The sequence below is a fragment of the Paroedura picta genome, chromosome 15, assembly GCF_049243985.1.
Source record: "Paroedura picta isolate Pp20150507F chromosome 15, Ppicta_v3.0, whole genome shotgun sequence".
Taxonomy (NCBI): Eukaryota; Metazoa; Chordata; class Lepidosauria; order Squamata; family Gekkonidae; genus Paroedura; species Paroedura picta.
Window position 1 is genome coordinate 4286137 of NC_135383.1, and position 18323 is coordinate 4304459.

Below are 18323 nucleotides of genomic sequence, written 5' to 3' on the forward strand. Positions count from 1 at the left end.
AATATATTTTCCTTGTTTGTCATCTCCTTTCTTCGCTGACTGCAGCGTTCCTTGATGGAAACAAAGGCACGGACTCTGCTCTGAATTTGCAGAGCTGGACAGTCCCATCCTACGTCTGAATGAATGCAAAATCATTCTTGAGGTTTGGGCTTAATGATGTGCCAGGAACTATGCTGCAGGGTCTTATGGGAATTGAAGTCCAGGGACATCTGGAGTTTGGCCACCCCTGATTTAGATCGTCCAGTGAACTTCATGCACGAGTGCAGATTTTAATCTAGGCCTCTAACCCAGGGATAGTCAAACTGCGGCCCTCCAGATGTCCATGGACTACAATTCCCAGGAGCCCCTGCCAGCGAATGCTGGCAGGGGCTCCTGGAAATTGTAGTCCATGGACATCTGAAGGGCCGCAGTTTGACTATCCCTGCTCTAACCAATGCTTACAGCACTCCAGCGGCACGTTTTTAAGCGCTGAGGGAGACTGCAGTCAATGTTTTAGGGGGAAAAAATATTTCATCGTTTTCCTTTCCTGCTTTTTCGTTTGACCCTGTAGGCCTCCCTGGTAACTCCTAGCTATCGATCACAGAACTAATTAAAATCATTTTTTTAAAAAAAGAAAAGACAACATGTGCAAGTAAATTGGATACGCAGCGCCTCGATTTTAGAAATCAAAGCGCCGGCTAGATTGGAGCCAGAAGCCAGTTCCCTTCCCGTTTTATCACCCCATCGATCTCCTCTGCAAAGAGGAATGGAACAGGTTGGCACGCAATGCGGTAGAGAGCCACCAGATTCGAATCTGGAGGAGCACGAGGGCCAATTCATCTGCAACGGGCGGCCGCGGGGCAAACCGAAAGAGGATAAAAGCAACCACCCGGACACGTGAAGTCTGCTGGCACCTCAAAGGCGAGCAGATACATTGCTGTCGCCAGACAGAAATTGGTGTCAGGCTCATCAATATTTCAGAGGTGTCTGGGGCAGTCTGGAGACCACTGCCCTTCATGATGGCAGGAGGCCTTTGCAGCCTTCCGCTATATATTTTCCGTAACTGGCACTTCACGGAGCGGCCACAAGCACATGCGAGATACTGGCCGAGAGCCCGGCTGTATTTACGAGGGGGAAAGGCTGTAGATCTGGGGATTTGACAAGTGCGAGCTGAGAAATGGCAGGAAGGAGACACTGTGGGGCTAGGGTTGCTAGACAACCAAAGAGGGTACCACCAAAGAGGGTTGCCAGACAGCCAGCCTCCAGGTGCGACCCCCTGGTATTTCAGCGGATCCCCAGATTACAGGGATTCGTTCCTCCGGGGGAAACGGCTGCTTGGTGCAGTGGTTATGAGTGCGAACTTCTAGTCTGGTGAGGTGGGTTCGATTCCTCGCTTCTCCACATGCAGCCAGCTGGGTGACCTTGGGCTCACCATGGCACTGATAAAGCTGTTCTGACCGAGCAGGAATATCAGGGTTCTCTCAGCCTCACCTACCTCGCAAGGTGTCTGTGTTATCTGTGATTGGTTGGAATAACCTTGAAAATAAAACAGAGGAGGGTTTCCTGCCGTCGCTCCAATTAGGCCTTGCAAAATTAGCCCTAATCTGCAGGGCTCCCTGACAGCCTGGCCTTATCTTATTGCCTGTGTGACCCCTGATTGGCTTGAGTCCCCTTGAAAATAAAACAGAGGGAGGTTTACTGCCATTGCTCCAGTTAGGCTTTGCATAGATTAGCACTAGCCTGCAGAGCTCCCTGATAGCCTGGCCTCTTCTTATTATCTATGTGACCCCTGATTGGGTGGAATCCCTTTGAAAATAAAACAGAGGGAAGTTTACTGCCATCACTCCAGTTAGGTTTTGCATAGCTTAGCACTAGCCTGCAGGTCTCCCTGATAGCCTGGCCTCTTCTTAGTGTCTATGTGACCCTTGATTGGTTGGGAATCCCTTCAGAAAGAAGACAATTAAACAAAACAAAACAGCTCCAAAGCAGGTGCCGTGGACAGGTGAGAAAATGGAATGTAGTGAAATCTGGAACAGCTCCACGATGGCTTTCATTCTGAAGGGGGGGAAACAATCCAGTGCAGCCCGGGCAGAACGAAAAGGCATTACTTGAGAAATGCTGAGCCATGAATCACTCCATTCCCCCTTTGAAGGTTAACACAGTGCTGATCTAAGCAGCTCTAGTCTATTTGTCATGCACCATTTCTAATAGTAAAAAGGGGCCCTATAATTTCTTTGGCACCGGCTTGGATGGAGAATGACTTTTTTTCCCCCCATGGGAGAGTTCCATGCGGATGCATATTCATTGAGGTTCAGAGAAGTTGATGGATGGGGCTACAGAGTCCTGAGTGGTGCTCGGGATGCTGGTACACGTGCATTGATGCGCATGCGCCCAAACAGAACATGCATTCAGCCACCCGTCTTAACTTCTCGACCCCCTGAGGAGGAGGGTGACCACCAGAGAGCAGAAATTTTGAAAGACAATTCTGCTATTGCTGCTAGCCACCAAGGGGGTCAGGAGATCTCCCAGATATCAGTTCTCCTTCTGTGTCCTGATTGATCGACACAATTGGAGACTTCCTGCTCCCCTGAGTGGATTTCCTCCCTGCTTGCCTTCACAACAGAATGAGCCAAGAACAGAGCAGTTGGGCAGGACTAATCTCCTCCTTTCTACATAAATAAAAGGATTTTATTCCTGTAAGCAACCTGGTGCTATGCTCTTAGAATATATAGGCTGCCAGCATTCTGTAGTTTGGAGGTGGGCTGTAATTCAAGGGGACCCCTTGAGAGGAGGCTGGCATCCTGAACGGCAACCTGGTTTGATTTGTGTACCCGGGTTTCAATATGGTTTCTCTCTTGTGCAACACGGACCTGTTGCGAACTCTTCCGTCTTTTTCTCTGCTGAACTTTCCCCGGCGAATATGAGCACCTTGCCCGTGATGTAAAATTGTCTTGAAAGGAGGGAATAACCATCATCAACCTGTTCCCAAGACTGTATTTTACTGGGGGGGGGGATCAGATCTGAAGGGACTGATTCTTGTTTTTAATATGCTTCCTGTTGCAAAAGCCCTAAATATAGCAGTAGTTGAAAAGAACGCCTTCTGAATCTTTTCAGTTGAGATGTAAAGGTATGGCCACAGGCTCCCCTGTAGTTGACTTGAGAGAACTTCCCTGTTGAAATATTTTCTTTGGGGAAACATCGTGAGGAGGGTGGGTGGTTCTTTGTGACAATTACTTTGTTTGGAACGCAGATCCTCGGTGTAAGAACTAAGAACGGCGGTTGCTAATCCGGAGAACCGGGCTTGATTCCTCACTCTCCCACACGAAGCCTGCTCTTTCAAGCAACTCCTGCGGCCAATGGCAAAGAATTGCACATCTCACACTAACCACACTGTCACAGGTAAAGGTAAAGATATCCCCTGTGCAAGCACCGAGTCATGTCTGACCCTTGGGGTGACGCCCTCTAGCGTTTTCATGGCAGACTCCATACGGGGTGGTTTGCCAGTGCCTTCCCCAGTCATTACCGTTTACCCCCCAGTAAGCAAGCTGGGTACTCATTTTACCGACCTCGGAAGGATGGAAGGCTGAGTCAACCTTGAGCCGGCTGCTGGGATTGAACTCCCAGCCTCATGGGCAAAGCTTTCAGACGGCTGCCTTACCACTCTGCGCCACGCCCGCCCCCCCAAAAGAAGGATCAAAAAGGCAGAGGTTTTCCAGGAGGATGGCTCAGGAACTCAGCATCCCCCCCCCCCCCCCCCGCCCCAATTAGAGACAGTCGGGGCTCCCTGGAACCGAGCGGTGTTTTGAAAGCTAAGTTCTGCCAGTGTTTAAAGAGCCGGAGCTCGGGGCCTCCGAAGGTTCTCTTATGCAACTCTGGATATCCAAAACAGCCCCAGCCCTGTTCAATATTTCATGGCTGCCGTGGGCTGCACGCGCCTCTTCCAGTCCTCCGCCCGCCCTCGCTTTATGAAACATTCATCGGCTCGAGCCAAGGAGTCAACATCGCCGGCTGATGGGCCCGGAATTATCTAGGCCCCGAGATGGAGGGGGCAGAAAATAGCTCATGACCCAGAGGGTAATGCGAAGTTAAAAAGCAACAGGGAGGTGGAAGCCGGGAGCTGCCAAAATGGATCAATTTTTTTACGACTCAGCAAGCCTGCCAGAGGTTTGAACGGCGATTAAGGAAGCTTTCCGGTTTGGTCCTGGAAGTTGGGAACAGGCTAGGAAACTCAAAGCTCTTTTGTGGGGTGGGGGGCAGTATAACTGGACTCATGGTTGCTAGGTCTGGGTTGGGGGATTTCTGGAGGTTTGGGAGTGAACCCTGGGGAAGGATCTCAGTGGGGTCTAACGCCATACAGTCCACCCTCCAAAACAGCCCCTTTCTCCAGGGGAACAGAACTCCATCCTTCATATTCACATGCACATTTCAGGTCTTTTGTATTCCAAAATTAACAGCCAGGGGTTAGGCTGAAAGTATGGGGCTGGCCCAAGGTTGCCCAATGAACTTCCGGGGATTTGAACTCGGGTCTTCCAAATCTTAGACCAACAAGGCTGTCACAACCAGGTTTTGTGGAACCCATGGGTTTCTGGATGGCCCTGGGTTTCCCGAACGGGTGGGAGTTATTTAATTTTTAATATATTTTTAAAATTTGTGAAACGTTTATCGGGTGATATGACCATTTATGGCCATGTCGAACTGGCCCCGCCTCCTAAAATGGCCAATGGTGGGCCTGGAGGAGGTCGGAAGGGGAGGGGCCCTGGGTGGGCGTGTCCACAGCTCTGCTTCCCAACCCTATTCCGCACAATGGTGCCACTTCTGGGGTTTCTCAAAGCCTGAAGAATATTTCAGGGGTTTCTTAACAGTAAAAAAAGATGAGAAAGGCTGTCTTCTAACCATTATACCACGCGGGTTGTCATATATCAGAAGTATTAATGCAATCCTCCTCTCCCCCCCTTCATTAAGACAACTATTTAGCAATTGCAGTTCACTGCCTATCGGATTGTTTAAAATTACAAATCCTTTTTAGAGGATTGCCCCCTCCCCAAATCCCCCCAGATAAAATTCTTTTGTATGCTAATAGTCACCACAGATGTCTCATTTGCATGGTTAATTAGATCACAAAACAAAGCACTCCAAAGCCCAGGGCTTTCGGTAGGCAGAAGCCGCAGGTATATTGCAAATTGCAGAAAGCTGGCGGAGGGAGTAAAAACACACATCCCCCCGAAAGAACGGCATAATCTGCTTTCTGATTTCCCCGCAAATGACATATAACGAGCTCACAACACAGCTTCCCGGCAGTCTTGTCTTTATTACCTGGGAAAATGAAGAGCTGCGGGCCAGCTGACTGGCGTTAATTTCATTGACACGGAAGGTAGTCAAGCTTTTCGATGGCATTCTGCAAGCTTCGCTTCGGCGTAAAACAATATTGCCCCAAAACCGCTCTCGAGATTCTGCTCCTGCACAGTAACGGTTAAGCCAATGACCTCCAAGTCCTCCGCCCAATCGCTCTGGAGCTGAAAATCTAACCCCCCCATTGCCCTGCGAAGCAGATGGAAGAAAACAAAACCTATGGAGGGAGCAAGGATAGATTGCTGCCATTCACTCTACGTGGGGCTGCCCTGGGAGACAGCCCGGAAAACGACAAAGGGTCCAGAATGCAGCAGCCTGACTACGATCCAGGATTAGCTGCCAGGGACATGTATGTTGCCCATTTTGAAACAGCCACGTCGGCTGCCCGGATCAGGTTGCTAGAACAGCTAGTTCATAAAAAAATCATTCGGATGATGGAAGAAAAGGAAGTGTTTTGCAGCCGAGAGCTGTCAAGATCTGTAAGAGGAATTAAATTACTTGCATTTAGGGCCAGGCGTACGTGTCCGTATTGCTAAGCAACTCTGCTTTGTGCAAAATAGGATGCAATTACTTCCAGAGAAGGCACACGCATTTCCTTTCCTGATGGTTATCTAGGTTGTTGCGGAGAGAACAATGCGACGTGTCCAGTCCTGGTGGCTGGCTTTTTCAGACCTGGATTCCGTCACAAATTTGGGGTTGCAAAAAGCTCTCCCAGCATCGCAGGCCTACGTATTTCTGCTCCATTCCACGCTGACCTTTTCAGAGTTCCAGAGAGATGCCTTTCGCAAAATGAATCCTGATCATCCCCCTGAAATTGGACAGCACCGAGGTCCTCTGAGATGACGTTCTTTCGGGCTTACAGTGAAGCCTGGGAGATGAAAAACTCCCAAAGTCTTTGCTCCAGTTGTGCTCTGGTTCTAGATCTCATGACAGCTCCCGTGTAAAGTCGATTAGCCACAAGGGCAAAATGAAACCTCCATGTTCAGAAGCAGTGTACCTCTGTGCACCTGATGGCAGAGGGAGGATGTTGCTTTCAGGCCCTACCTGTGACTTAGTCAGATAAATTTTTCTGTCATTGGAAACAGGACACAAGGCATGAAACGTACCCTTAAAATGATGGGATGGGTCAGTTCCTGAGCATTAGCGCCCGTGTGATGGATAGCTCACAGAGGCAGCTTAGAAGCAAGATCTGATCTCTCCGACCAGATGCAGGGACAAATATCAGAGGAATGTTGCTTGCGTAGCCAGGCTGGGTCGCTTCCCAGAATAATTTGGCTGGCCGCTGTTAGAACCAGCATGCTGGGCTGGATGGATTTTTGTTTTGCTGAGCTCCGAACACAATTATAAATGATTAAATACATCCGCGGTGGATGGGAGCCTGTCAGCGGTTGTTAAACATGGTGACTAAGGATGGATCTTCCATATTCAGGAGCAGTCTATCACTAATGTGGAGCCCAAATGTTGTAAGCTTCCTTTGTGGGAAACCAGATGCTGGAGACGGTCTTTGTTCTGACCCAACGAGGCAGCCTTTTATCTTCTTATAGAGGATTGAAGACAGAGCTATTAACAGTTTGTCACGAATCAGATAACAACACATTTTCCAAGTTCAGAAGCAGGATACCAGGAGTGGCCAAACGGTGACTCTCCAGATGTCCACAGACTACAATCACCATGGTAACTACAGTCCGTGGACATCTGGAGAGCCACATGGTAACTGTAGTCCGTGGACATCTGAAGCCCCTGCCCAAACCCCACGTTCCTCAGGCTTCACCCCCTCTCCCAAATCTCCAGGTATTTCCCAATCCAGAGCTGGCAACCCCAACCCTTGATCAGATCCCAGCAGGACGTCCTGTTCTCAGACAGTCTGAGGAAGAGGGCTTGCCCTCGAAAGCTCCAGCCTCGAATACATTTTTGATGGTCTTAAAGGTGCCACTGGACTCTGATGTTGTTGTTTAACCAGAGAATGGCAGCATTCAAAGTATTTGGGTCCGCATAAAGAAGTATTCCGCTCTTTTTCGGTAAAAGCAGGGAAAATAAGTACAGAACAGCTACCGTCTTAGTCATCAGGCCCTTTTCAGAAGAAACGCTTAAACGGTTTCTTTTTTCCCAAAAGCTTTCCCGTCCAGATGAAAGCCTCGCTGACGGCTGGAATGGCTATTCCGTTTCGAAACAGATTGCTTTACCGTTTTCGGTTGCACATTAATCATATGTGGTTGAGACCAAAAAAATAATCTCTTCGTTTAGCTCGAGAGGGAAACGCTCATCTGTCTGGAGAAAATCGGTTCTTCTCACATTGTTTCAGGGACCAGCGTCCCCTGAAAAAGGCGACAACTCTTAGCAAGCTGTTTTGGAGTTCAAGCCAAGTTAACAGCCAATCTTTTACCTACCACCCCTGTAAGGTAGGCCATAACTGGTCCCCAAAGCACTTCAACACATTCAGGCCACTAAACCACACTCCTTCCATGGCCCTACCAAGGGCCTTGCAGTGAGGGAGAGGAGACGACTGAGAGGGGGTTTGATAACCATCTTCAAGTATTTAAAAGGGTGCCATATGGAGGATGGAGCAGAGTTGTTCTCTCTAGACCCAGAGGGACGGACCAGAACCAATGGGATGAAATTAATTCAAAATAAATTCCATCTAAACATCAGGAAGAAGTTCCTGACAGTTAGAGTGGTTTCTCCATGGAACAGGCTCCCTCGGGAAGTGGTGGGTTCTCCATCTTTGGAAATTTTTAAACAGAGGCTGGAGAGCCATCTGACGGAGAGGCTGATTCTGGGAAGGTTCAAGGGGGTGGCAGGTGGCAGTGGATGAGCGATAGGGATGTGAGTGTCCTGCACAATGCAGGGGGTTGGACTAGATGACCCAGGAGGTCCCTTCCAACTCTATGATTCTATGAGAGCTAGGGATGCCAGCCTCCAGGTGGACTTCATGACACTAGATCCCACAGAGGTCCCTCCAGGAGCAAAATCTCCTGAAGCTCCACCTGCAAACCTCCAGAAATGCCCCCAACCCAGAGTTGGCAGCCCAAAAAAGGCTTGTTGCTCTTTTACCTAACAGACTTGTTGCGAGGTTGAAGTGGGAGGGAAGTCCACGGCTGCTTCTACGAGCTCCGCGGAGAGAAGGTACATGGAAAACATTGTTTGCCTCCGGAGTGTTAAAAGAATGAAAGCACGCTGTGGACACTGTTCCTTTTATTCCTAAGGTGCTTTTACAAATTGGCTTGCACATGTTTATTCCCCCATCAAATGGGTTCACCTGAACTCCATTAGCCAGAAGGAGCTGAAGCTCTCTCATTTTCCCAGCCCTCTTGATGCTGCCAGAGGTTTTCTTTTCTTCTCCCCTTTAGGAGAGGAAGGCTGCTCGCATGAACTAGAAAAGCAAATTTGAGCAATTCTATTTATCTGTGTTTTCCCTCCCCCCCTCGAAATGAAGTAAGGAGGGGGAGAACGCACACCTCATGGCTCTTGTTTTGCTCCCGGCCCCAGAAGCGATGAGCAACCGCCAAGCATGCGTGAAATGAAAGCTTTGTCTTCAGAAACAGAAAACTAGGTCTGCAAAGGAGGAGGTGGAACAGGTGAGTGGCGTGAAACCAGGAAGGGGGCAGGAGGAGAGCAGGTGGAACTGGAGTTGGGTTGCCAGCCCCCAGGGGCTGGCTGGAGATCTCACAACGGAGCTCCAGGCGACCAAGATCAGTTCCCCCTGGAGCAAATGGTTGCTTTGGAGGGGGGGGGGACTCTATTGGGGTCCATCCCTGCCCTCCCCAGGCTCAACCCCCAAAATCTCCGGGTATTTTTCTAACCCAGAGCTAACAATGCCACTGCCTTGACAGAAAGGAAGCATTAAAATGGGGCAGATTAAGACTTTAAAAAAAATTACAACCTTTGAACTGGGGGGACCATAAATATTACCACCCCCCCAGAAAGCGTTGATCACAGGACCGTCTGTCTGAAGCACAGGTTACTCAGGTTCCTGCTGTTCGGCTTTAGTCGGAATGTCTGTGCAGAAGAGGTGCTGGATGCAGATTCGTCTATCTTAAAACAGTCTGACTTTCTGTGTCTTCCAACAGATTCTTTTGTTTGTTTGTTTTTGCCCCTGCCTGAGCCTTTTACTGAGTCAGTTCCCATCAATAGCGCATGGAGATCATATTGACACCGCACCCCCGCGGGCAAAGATTCTAGATGAACCATCAGGGGTTGGGACCACGTTCTCCTCAAAGGGAAATCTGCCACGTACCGAACGGGGTGAGACCGGGTGGGCGTCCCAGGCACAGAGCAGCCGGTGAGTTGGTTTCGGAACAGCAGGGAAGGGTTCAGCGTGTTTGGAGCCGGCCATGAAGGCTTGGCAGAGGCTTGTAGCTGGAGGGCAAAGAGGCTTTTCTAAATCACATTACAGCACCGAAGTCCAGAGGCCGGGTCTGCACCGTGGCTTCATCCCACATCAGCAGGAATTGGATAGAGATAACATGTTTTGACAGACTGAAAGGTGCTCTCCACTTGGCAGGAACCAGGTATGGCTTTCCAGCGATCCCCGTGATTGGCTCATTAGCGACGGCCCAGCAGCCAGATTGCTGTTCCTGTTCCCGAGAGTACTCCTGAGCATGTTCAGAGTGCGTTTTCTTGCTCTCGGGTGTCAGCCCTGATATTCTTTGGGGGTCTACCTTCCGAATAATAGTCAAGGCTGACCCTGCTTAGCTTCCCAACGGGTCTTTCTGAGTCGGCCACGGGATGCTTTCTAGATGAAACTTTGGCCCCTGGGGATGTAATAACACAAATGCTTTTTTTGCAGAAAAAGGAACACGATACTCGGGGTCAAGAGCACCGATGGTCTTTCAGATTTAATTAATCCTTGACAGTTAGCAGTCCGCACTTCTTAGGGGAACTCTGCGTGGGAGAGATGTCATTTTTTCAGGACAGCAACTCGGTGACATACCCACACCTCAAGGTGGCACTGTGGTGCTTTTCCAGGGACCACAAAAAGACTAGTGCTGTCTTTCAGCAGAGAGAATTCAGAGGAATCCTTCCCTGATATAGATATAGATAAATTGGGCTGGGGAATCGTACCACCACCCCCTTCATCGGGGGGACCCCACATTCCTCACAGTAGAATTTGGGGTTGTTCAGTGAAGTGGATTTCCCAGAAGTACATATTTGGAAATTCACTGCCCGATGGTTTGCAGATTTAGACAGCTTTTAAGAAAGAAAGAGCTATTCGCCAGGACAGCTCAAAACTGATCCTCCATGCTCAGAGGCAGTCTATCCCTAGCCGCTGAGGAACACCAAATGGGACCGGCTGAGCTCTCTCCCCTCCCCAGCCTCCATCCCCAAAATCGCCAAATATTTCTTTTGTATTGTTTTAATTGGGTTTTATTGGGGTTTTAGCATGGGTAACTTGTGACCCACCATCTGCCAGTTTTGGGGGTGGCGGAAAATAAATTTTAATAATCATAATAATCATAATAATCATAATAATCATAATAATCATAATAGTCATAATAGTCATAATAGTCATAATAGGTGTTCTCTCCCTTTAAGCTCTTTTTATGTTCCGCTTCTAGCTGGAGGATAATTTTATGGCCATTGTTCCAGGCTGCTGCATGTGGCTTTACATTGTTTTTATGCCCCTGGTTTGTTTTTAGGGCTCGTTTTCATACCGATAATGCTCGCCTTGTTCCGGCCCTGCTTTTATTGGACCGTTTTCCCTTCGGGCATATCTCGGGAGAGAGAGCATAGAAACGCCCCAAATAACTCGATAACGAATATTATTGTTAAGCAGCAATCACAGCTCCTAAGGAAGCTGGCTGGCTGTTTTTCAAACTTACATTGGCTGTATTGGCTTTTAACTTACCGTGTTAAAGACCGCAAGGAAAGGGGCTGCCTATAAATTGAACTATAATTGAGACGTGAGTTGACTTAAATATGTGTCAGGAGAGACGGAAGGTGTCCCTGGACTCAAACTCTGTCCCACTGCTTCAGACCGACATGGTGACCTACCTGAATCTAACGTCACCTGCGCATTGTATGAAGCAGGACTTATTTCCATCTGTCTGGAATCTTCTGCTGCAGTAGATTAACCCCGCAGGAATCTTTTTATTGCAAAAGCTGCCCTTTCCATTGCTCTGAACGCTTGTTTTCGTCCAATTCTCGGCTTCTGTGCATCCCAGATGCATTTGCGCGGTGCCCACATTGTGCATGAAGCGGCCTGCGGATAGGCGTGTGTCATGTCCTAAAGGAATAAGCAATTCCGGTCGATGGATATCATTGAAAAATGTGCACGCTCCGCCAAGAAAATCCAATGCTAGAAATTGGAAACCGTCCCGGGAAGAAACAGAGTGGATTGTGTTTGCACGGGGGGGGGGGGGGGGAGAAGGCAAATTGTGCATCGGGATGCAGCAATACAAACTGCATTATGATAAATAGAAGTATGATAAATAAAAACAGCAGAGATGAGCCATTTGAAACCACCTCTGCTTGATCGCCTGCCTTCTGAAAAGGAGATTTCAAGGGGCGGGGGCTGTGATCGGATTGAGTGCCTGGAGAAGACGCTTCCTAACTGGCCCCATAAAGTCCATCTGTGCTCAACGGAAAGGGTACTGCTGAAATCCACTCAAGAGAGCCCTTCCCCCTGCATGGAACTCATAAACCTCTAAGCGCAGGAGAAGCTGCTCTCCGCTGCCTCCCTTCCGAGAAACGGCACTCAGATAAACAAACGGCACCACAAACTGGCAACGGCCTAAAAATCCTGCTCTCTGTGTTTTCCCCAGAGTCCCAGGATGCTTGCTACGCAGACACAACTGCGTTCGCACTGCAAAAATGCACACACGCTGTTCGGTACTGTGCAATCAGGCCTCCATTTGTATCAAAAACGGACTTGGAAATGGTGTGACGCACCCTCGGACAATGGGGGTGGGGGGAGTTCACTTTTAATCAAGTGGGAAGCACAGTTTTAGCCTCTGAGTTCCCTGGTGCTACGGCCCCAAGGCACAAGAGTGGCACCCTGCAGGTAATTTTTGCAACTGAATTGCACAGAGAATCTAGTCACGAATCCTCAGCAAGTATACTTTGATCCTTAGTCTGTCTTCTGACGGTCAACAGCAGGGGGAGTCAAACTGCGGCCCTCCAGATGTCCATGGACTACAATTCCCAGGAGCCCCTGCCAGCGAATGCTGGCAGGGGCTCCTGGGAATTGTAGTCCATGGACATCTGGAGGGCCGCAGTTTGACTACCCCTGGTCAACAGGATGCACGTCCCTGGGTGGAGCTTCTCATACTTTCGGTGCCACCACTGAGAAGGCCCTGCAGACATTCCTTTGAGGGGGTGTCTTTGGATATTTTGTCTCCTGGGGAGCGCTTGGGAGAGGAGGAAGAGCCATTTCTTATCAACACGATTAGATGTCTCCTGACGCATCCATTCATTCCATCGTTACCCGATACGGCTACAGTTGCGAACCAAGAGCATCTACAATCTGCCGTAGACGAAGCTGTTGTGGCCCAAGGCCAGTTTGCTAAGAATAAGAACTGCGACTGCAACAATAATTTAGGCGACCCTGTGTCCTCTTGCTTCCAACGGCTTTATATTCGAATGCGTCTTTGCCAGACGCAGTAAGCCGATCCTGAGCCCCTTAAGATGATGGAGTTTTTAGAAACAATGCTCTTTTATGGTCTGGAAACAGCTGCTGCCCCGAGCAGATGTGTCATCTCAGCGCTCAGAGGACCCCAAATTCCTCTGGAGGACGATTCGTCTTTCCCCTCCGCACATCACCACTTCCCTAACTCTGGCTCAAGATATCATTTTGGAATCGTTTTCCTGGCTGGGAGCTCCCATAGCCTGGATGAGAAAAACAAACAAAAAAAACCCTCCATGTTTGAGAGACGCCACTTGCTTACTTGTGCGGCTCATCCCATGCTTCCCCCCCCCCCCAGCAGACATAAACAACACCTGCTGAATATTCAGTTCCGGAGAAGAGCCGAGGTTCAAATGGTTAAAGGGTTTAGAGGAATATGCATGAGTCATCCTTTCGGATGGGTTTAAGGAGAGCATTGAGACACTGACGAAATCCTTCCAAGTTGCCAGTGGTTGATAGTCCGATTCAGAGGGAGGGAGGGATGTCAGGCGCTGTGATTCATAGAATCATAGAGTTGGAAGGGACCTCCAGGGTCATCTAGTCCAACCCCCTGCAGAATGCAGGAAGTTCACAACTACCTTCCTGCTCACAGCGACCCCAGTTCCATGCCCATGCAACAATGGAGACGAAAGGACCTCAGTGCGGTCCCTGCGGCTCCTGTTAAGGAAGCAGGGAACAGTGCAATAGCCACTGCCTGCTACAAGGGACCTATAAAGAGATGCTTCTTAAAGCCCTGTACGTTCTAGACAAGTTCAAGAATGGATGGAAGGAAGGAAGGAAGGAAGGAAGGAAGGAAGGAAGGAAGGAAGGAAGGAAGGAAGGAAGGAAGGAAGGAAGGAAGGAAGGAAGGAAGGAAGGAAGGAAGGAAGGAAGGAGATACAGCACACTTTTAGATAAAACAAATAGAAAATATGTAATATAAATTTAAAAAAAAATAATACTAAAATTCCTGATCCTCTGTCAAATAAAGCAGGGGAGTGCTTTGCAAAACTTAGCTGCCTGCTTACATAGAGTGATATTCCCTTCCCATAAGAGAAGCTACATTTTTCCTTGGTTCGTAATGCCAGATGCAGATGTATCCTTGAACAAAGGCGATATAATTTCAGAGCAGAGATGCGTAGAGAGGATATCTAAAGAGGACATGCTCCAATAACAAGTACAAGCAGGAAGCTCTGGTTGGGAAAAGTTTGGAGGAAGAACAGGGTAAGGAATTGAGCTGGGGGCAGGACTAGATGGCCTGGATGGCCCCTTCCAAGATCCTGAGGCCGTTTGGAAGCATGTCCTTCCCAAGAGTTTTAATAAATATGGCCGGGGTACAAATGATGACCCTAGTACAAAGGGGTTGGATTAGGGTGGGGAATCCCTGGCCCATGGGCTCTGTCTATGTTTTCATTTTTTTACTTTATAGGTTGTGCCCAATAACTGTTAATTTAATTTCTTGGACCACTAGCCTTTTGGTTCCTAACTCCCGGTGGGTTAGGTTTGTGGGTTTCTTGTATCACTATCCCCACTTTGGTTTTCTTGTCTTCTTTTCTTCTTCCACCCCCAAAATTTCCCGGTATTTGCCAACCCAGAGCTGGCAACCAGAAGAGGCAGGTGAATTAAAAGAGGGAGGGTGTCTAATTGCCAGCACCACCCTGAGCCATTCCAAACTGTAAAAGTTTATTTTCTCCCCCATCACTTTGGGGAGGAAGGGGGGGCATGTTCCTAAAATATAGCCCCCAGTATATTGTCCAGGTTCATTCCCTTCTTGAACAACAAAGCTCTTGCTCCAAATCCCCAAAAAGGGAGGCTCATGCCTGAGTTGGGATCAATATATTCTGCGGCAGACACCTGCCAAGATGGGAAACCATCCAGAGGCAAGCAGGAAAAAAAAACAACAGAGCCAAACCTTTAGATGCAAACAATTCCTAAGCAGCCAGAGAAATGCCTGACAGTTGCCAAGCTGGGCTTTCTGCCGCTCACATGAGACTGGCAAAAGTCAGGTCTGTGGCAGCCAACCATCTGTGTTCCCACTAAGGCTGCCAGCAATGAGCTGGAGATTTTAGGGTGGATCCTGGGATGGAAGGTGGCATTTGGACAGGGGAAAGAGCTCAGCAGGGATGCGACAACGTTGCAGGACTTCCAGTTCCCCTAGACTCTATGGTATATCATAGAGTCCGCTTGGCAGAGTGGTTAAGAGCGGCGGCCTCTATTCTGGAGAACTGGGTTTGGGTCCTCACTCCTCCTCCCCACGCAGCCAGCTGGGTGAACGTGGGCTAGTCACAGTCCTGATAGTCCTGTTCTCACACAGCAGTCTCTCTCAAGAGTTCTCTCAGCCCCACCTACCTCCCAGGATGTCTGTTGTGGAGAGAGGAAAGGGAAGGTGATCAGAAACCACTTTGAGACTCCTTCAGGTAGTGAAAGGGGGGGGGGGTTTAAAAACCAACTGTTCATACATCCCATGGCCTTTCTTAATCATACCTCTACGTCTTCCCTACCCCTAACGCTCGCTCTAGACCTAACCAGTCCCCACCCAATAGAAGAAAAAGAGTTGGTTCTTATATGCCGCTTTTCCCTACCCGAAGGAAGCTCAAAGCGGCTTACAGTCGCCTTCCCTTTCCTCTCCCCACAACAGACACCCTGTGAGGGAGGGGAAGGCTGAGAGAACTCTTGAGAGCGACTGCTGTGTGAGGACAGGACTATCAGGACTGTGACTAGCCCAAGGTCACCCAGCTGGCTGCATGGCATACCTAGGTTGACCTTAACCCATTGTGGGAAACAGGATGTTGAACGAGACGGACCGCAGGTCTGTTTTAGCAGTGTGGGTCCCCATCATTGTTAACCACAACGGACCCTCCAGTTTCAAAAGCAGTATCCCTTGGCTCCCTGAGTTGCTAGTGGGCTGCAACAGGGGAAGTCTCTTGTGCTCTACTTGTGAAACTTCCAAGGAACCTGGTTGGTCGTTGCTTGAAAGAGGATGATGGATCACTGGTCTGATCCAGCAGCGTTCCTCTTCTGCCCAGCATAAACATTGCTCACGATAACCGTCTCCAGATTCTTAGTTAACAACATTCATGGTCCAAACGGTGCATATCTGTTCAAGGTCATCTGCTCCTTCCCTCGCGAAGCATGCCATAAAATAGCGCAGGATAAGCAAAGCAGAGGAATGAGAGGGAGGGCTTATCTGGCTCTGCGCCTGCGGAGAGGAGGTTTACTTGAGGCGCTAAGAAACCTTTAACCCTGCTTTGACTGAAAATCTGAGAGTCTCACCTGGCTACACAGAGAGTTGGGTGGACCCCGATTGGGGTGTGGGTGTGTGCTGGGGCACAGGGTGGCCTGCCAAGGTCAGCCTGTCATGCCATCGAGTAATTTTGACCTGCTACCAACATGACTGCCAACACAAGGAGGGAACGCTGATGAGATTTGGCCAGGAGCCTCCCTCACCAGTCGTGAAAAACCCGGGACGCATTGTGAACGGGTTTCACTTGTGGGCAGAGTTTAGGTACGCAAAGGGGTGCAGCACCGTCTGCTTAAGGCAGCCTTTCCCAACTTTCTTCCCACCTGAAACATTTTTCAAGCCTCGAGAAACCCTAGAAGTGGCATGATGGTGTGTAGAACATGGTTGGGAAGGCTAGCTTTGCACGCCCCTCCCCTTCCCACCCCCTCCAGGCTCATGACTGGCCATTTTGGGAGCGTTGGGTGGGTCAACATTGCCATATATGGCCATGTCTCCCAATAAATATATTTTTAAAATGTATTAAAAAATAATCAACACCCACCCATTCAGGAAACCCTGCCGGGGCCGTCAAGACTAGCAACGGCTTTATAAGGAGAGAGAGGAGATAGTCCTAATAGTCTAACCGACTGTGTTTTTCTGGAGACAAGGAAGTGTGCTCAGAGGAGCAGGAAGTCTCCTACCGAGCCAATCAGGAAACAGGAAGAGTTTATTTGGACATATCAGGAAGTGCCTAATCTGAACATGCTAAATACACATCTCCCCCAGTGCTCCCTGCAGGACAGGGGTAGTCAACCTGTGGTCCTCCAGAGGTCCATGGACTACAATTCCCATGAGCCCCTGCCAGCAATGCTGGCAGGGGCTCATGGGAATTGTAGTCCACGGACATCTGGAGGACCACAGGTTGACTACCCCTGCTGTAGTGTATTCTTCTTATGCTGGTAAATCATGCACAATTCAGAGCTTGCATAATCTAACGTCATTTAAGAAGCCTCTATGCTGCGCTCAGAACACCTCCCTACAATCGGCCGGATTCAGTCCTGACCCTACACCCCAGACTGCAGCCTGACGCTGTCTATCCAAGGCCTGCTTCTGAATTCACTTCCACCCCTGAGATTCCCTGCTCAGTAGTCCGTGTGTGTGTGTGAGTGTGTGAGTCTGTGTGTGTGATAAGATGGCCTTTCAACACATTTCAGCCCGCTGTGTTCTCAGGTTCTGATTTGATGCTCAGCCACTGGTATTTTGCTTGCCCACCGCTGTGATTCTGTTTTCTCTTTCTTTGGAGGCTGCCGGACCCTGAGAATACCCCGCTTGCCTTGTTCCATGCGCCTATTGTGTTTCGGGTAGCTTTGAGGATGTCTGCGGCATGCCACGTCGAGGGCTCTTTTACCGTGAGATCCCTGGAGAAGATAAGCAACCTCAGAGATTTTTTTTTCCACAGGAAGAAGGCGGCTTTTAAAAGCTTAGTTCTCATAAAAGACGAGGTGGGCGTCCTCTTTTCGGCTGCCCTCTGCCTTCTTGCTCCTGGGGGAGTTTCTCCTGCCGTGTGTCGGAAGAAGAAAGAAACTCTTGGCAGCCCCCCAGAGCATGACAGGAGCCTGCCAAGAACTTCTTCCGTCCAACGTCTACTGTATGATAAGAAGGAATAGCCCGGTGGCAGGTGCCAAGAACGGGAGATAAACTATTTAAACCCTTCTTCGGTGGCTGATCTTGGATCTGTCGTGCATTTCGCCGTAAAACAGAGGGAAAAGAGAGGGAGTTTTGTGCAAACTGTTTCAACCCCATCCCGACGCACAACTCCTATTTCAGTGATCACGGGGAGGATCGTGAGCAACAAATGTTTACCCGGTTTGCAGGGGTTGGACTAGATGACCCTAGAGGTCCCTTCCAATTCTATTTCCCCCCTCCCTCTCTCTCTCTCTCTCTCTCACACACACACACACACACACACTGGTAGGAAGAATTTGAGATGACTTCGTTATTCTTCCAGGGACTTCGCTATTCTTCCAGGGGAGGATCATGAGCAACAAATGTTTACCCGGTTTGCAGGGGTTGGACTAGATGACCCTAGAGGTCCCTTCCAATTCTATTTCCCCCCTCCCTCTCTCTCTCTCTCTCTCACACACACACACACACACACACACTGGTAGGAAGAAT

The 18323-nt window shown here is 49.3% G+C and overlaps 1 long non-coding RNA gene across 1 annotated transcript; it reads left to right on the forward strand.

Moving 5' to 3' along the window:
• Positions 1 to 8613: 8613 nt before the first annotated feature.
• On the forward strand, positions 8614 to 18323 carry LOC143824694 (uncharacterized). Its single transcript, XR_013226836.1, has 4 exons — positions 8614 to 8903; positions 9396 to 9607; positions 9722 to 9836; positions 17452 to 18323. It is a non-coding gene; the product is annotated as an uncharacterized LOC143824694 (long non-coding RNA).